The sequence below is a fragment of the Sciurus carolinensis genome, chromosome 16 (assembly GCF_902686445.1).
Source record: "Sciurus carolinensis chromosome 16, mSciCar1.2, whole genome shotgun sequence".
NCBI classification, from domain to species: Eukaryota; Metazoa; Chordata; class Mammalia; order Rodentia; family Sciuridae; genus Sciurus; species Sciurus carolinensis.
Genome location: NC_062228.1, coordinates 30,488,555 through 30,492,303, shown reverse-complemented (window position 1 = coordinate 30,492,303; position 3,749 = coordinate 30,488,555).

Below are 3,749 nucleotides of genomic sequence, written 5' to 3'. Positions count from 1 at the left end.
AAATATACTATCCAACCCACTACTATGATTAAAACAATGGCCTCTAAAATTCAAATTCTTGCTCTGGACAGGTGTGGTGGTGCACACTTGTAATCCGATGCAAGAGGATCACAAGTTCAAGGCCAGTCTCAGCAACCTTTAGAGAGACCCTGAGCAATTTAGTGGCACACACCTGTAATCCCCTCAGCTCTGGAGGCTGAGGCAGGAGTGAGGCGCTAAGCAACTCAGTGAGACCCTGTCTCTAAATTAAATACAAAATAGGACTGGGGATGTGGCTCAGTGGTTGGGTGCCCTGAGTTCAATCCCCAGTACCAAAAAAAGAAAAAAATTATAACTACACCAAGATTTCATCTCACACCAGTCAGAATGGCATTCATCAAGATATAAATAATACTAAATGCTGGAGAGGCTATGGAAAAAAGAACACTTTTACACTGTTGGTGGAATGTAAATTAGTACAACCACTATGGAAATCAGTATGGAGGTTCCTCAAAAGACTAGGAATGAAACCATCATATGACCTAGTTATAGCACTTCTTAGTATTTATCCTGAAGAATTAAAGTCATCTTACTATACATGCATACCCATGTTTATAGAAGCACAATTCACAATAGCCAAATTATGGAACCAGCCTAGGTGGCCATCAATGGATGAATGGATAAAGAAAATGTGGTGTATGTACACAATGGTGTTTTATTCAGCCATAAAGAAAACTGAAATTATGGCATTTGCAGGAAAATGTTTGGAACTAGAGACCATCATGTTAAGAGAAATAAGTCAAACTCAGGTTAAGGGTCCTATGTTTTCTCTCATATGTGGAAGCTGGAGACGAATAAGGAAAACAGAGATGGGGGTGGATCTTCTAAAAATCAAAGGGAGATCAGTAGAGGAACGGGATCAAGGGGTAGGATGGGAGGGAATGAGGGGGGAAATGCTGGGAGTGATATAGGCCAAATTATACTGTTTTTTTTTAAACTTGATTTTTTATTCACTTTTTATGTGGTGCTGAGGATCGAAGCCAGTGCCTCATACATGCTAGGCAAGCACTCTACCACTGAGCCACAAACCCAGTGCCCACTGTTATTTTTTTTTTTTTGCATGTCCAAATATGTAACAACAAATCTCATCAATTTGTACAAGCATAATGCACCAATTAAAAATTGAGAAAAATAGATGAATAAGTGGAGGGAAGAGTCAAATGTGGTGGTACACACTGTAATCCTGGCTACTTGGGAGACTAACAGAAAGACAGCAAGTTCAAGGCCAGCCAGGACAACTTAGTAAGACCCATGTCAAAATAAAATTTAAAAAGGGTTGGGGATGTTGACTCCGTGGTAAAGAACTTACCTAGCAGGTGCAAGGTCCTAGGTTCAATCCCCTGAACCACAAAGGAAGGAAGAAAGGAAGGTAGAAAGGAAAGAAGGAAAAGAGGTGGGATGATTAACAGTGGGCGATTGTAACAGTAGTCACCCTTTGTGAGTTGTCCTTTGACTTCCTTTCCCTTTTCCTGGCATTCTAAATTCTAAAGAAAAGCTGCACCTAAATGACTAAGATATTAACTGTTAAATAATATCCCTTCAGATTTACAACACCCAGAACATCTGCTGACCTTCGATGTCAGCATGTGTAAAACCCCTCCTTATTCTTTAGTCTTGTACATCAGCTAACACAAAGGGTACAAATTACTGAGGTTTAACTCACAGAAAAGTAATGTATTTGTCTAAAGAATTACAAGAACTCGTCCTAGGAGGTCAAGGTCAATTACATTGTCTGGCCAGAAGTGGGAAAAAATTTACACACATCCTTGGTGACAAATGTCCTGCCCATTGCCACTCCCACTTCCTCTTTCTCCCTATAAAACGTCTTTCATGTACCTGAGTTCCCTAAGACAGCCTTTTTATGAGGATGATATCTCCTCAGGGTGCTGGCCCTTGGATAAACCTCATTTCTTTCCACCAACTCTCATCTTCCAAGTATTGGCTTTTGAGCAGCAAGCAGCTGGACTTAGGCTTGGTTAAAAAAACAAAACAAACAGACAAACTTTGGTACAGAGGTTGGAGACTGCAAATATGAGAAAAGACAATTAACAAGGTTTGGGTGGGTGTTATGGTTTAGAGGTGAGGTGCCCCCCAATAGTTCAAGTGTGAGCCAATACAAGGAAGTTCAGAAGTGAAATGAGTTATGAAAGCCTTAAGCTAATCAGTGCATTAATCCACTGAGGGATGAACTGGGTGGTAACTATGGGCAAGTAGGGTGTGACTAGAGGAGATAGTTCCCTAGGGGCAGGACTTTGGGGTGTACACTTTGTACTTTATGAGAGGAGCTCTCTCTTATCTTCCTGGTGACCGTGTCCTGAGCGGCTTTCCTCCACACATGCTTCTGCCATGGAGTGCTGCCTCATCTCAGGCCCAAAGCAACAGAGCTGGCTGACTATGGACTGAGACCTCTGAAAGTGTGAGCCAAATAAAATTTTCCTCCTCTAATATTGTTCTTTTCGGGTCTTTCAGTCACAATGGCAAAAAAGTTGACTAAAACGGGGGTTGTTTTGTTTTCATTTTGCAGTGCTGGGGATTAATGCTTTGCAGCACCAGGGCCTTTGTGTATGTTCGGCAAGTGTTGCACCACTGAGCTATACCTCCAGCCCTTACTTGGTTTTTATTGTTTCACAATTGCATACAGGAACTTCCAATAACAGAAAATTTATGGAATGGCCCAAAGTAAAGGTTTACATTATCAACTTAACAAAAAGAGGCGATTTAGGGCTTCAGTGGGAAAATAAGAAAGGTTCCTTTGAGGGAATTTTGTTTGCTTTTGTTTCATTTTGAATTTGGGTTTTGGTTTTTTGTTCGGTTTGGTTTTGGTTTTGTTTGCAGTGTTGGGACTTGAACTCAGGGCCTTGAGCATCCCAAGCAAATACTCTACCACTGCAGTACACCCTCAGTCCCCTATTGAGCTTTCTGATGCAATTAGGAACAGGCAATTGGTCTTCTCAGCAGTTGCATTCACAGGAATCTCTACTGGAGGAGGGCTGATAGTACATGTTTTTTGGTTTGTTTGTTTTGGTTTGGTTTGGTTTTGGTTCTGGGAATTGAACGGAGGTCACTCAACCACTGAGTCACATCCCCGGTCCTTTTTTAATATTGAATTTAGCAATAGGTTCTTGCTGAGTTGTTTAGGACCTCACTAAATTGCTGAGGTTGGCTTTGAACTCCCACTCCTCCTATCTCAGCCTCCCAAGTCATTGAGATTATAGGCATGTGCCACCGCACCCAGAAGTACATGTATTTTTTGAGAGGCTCTGATTTAGTCAGATAAGGGAAGTACAGAGAAGATTTCTTTTTGCATCATCTGTTTTTCAAATGTTTTCACTTTAAAATAAAAAATCCTTTATACAGGGGATAGGAGTGTAACGATGGAAGAGAACAGGCCTAGCATTCTCAAGGCCCAGATTTGATCCCCAACCCAAAACAAACAAACAAACAAAAACCTTATACCAACTCAAGGGGTCCAAGAGGGCATCCACAACTCCCACATGGATTCCCTAAGATTTAAGAGTTGAAAGACCTGATGTAAGTTACATAAGCCCCTGTATTTGTCAGGGCCCTCCAAAGGACAGAGTCAATAGCGTAAGCAAAAATAACCAAAACAGTTTCAGTACCATAATGAAAGTACGGAATAACCAGGCCAGAGTAGATCCCAAACAGATCAGCAAGCTTTCCTTTATTCTGAATTCTGTAGCAGATTCAGT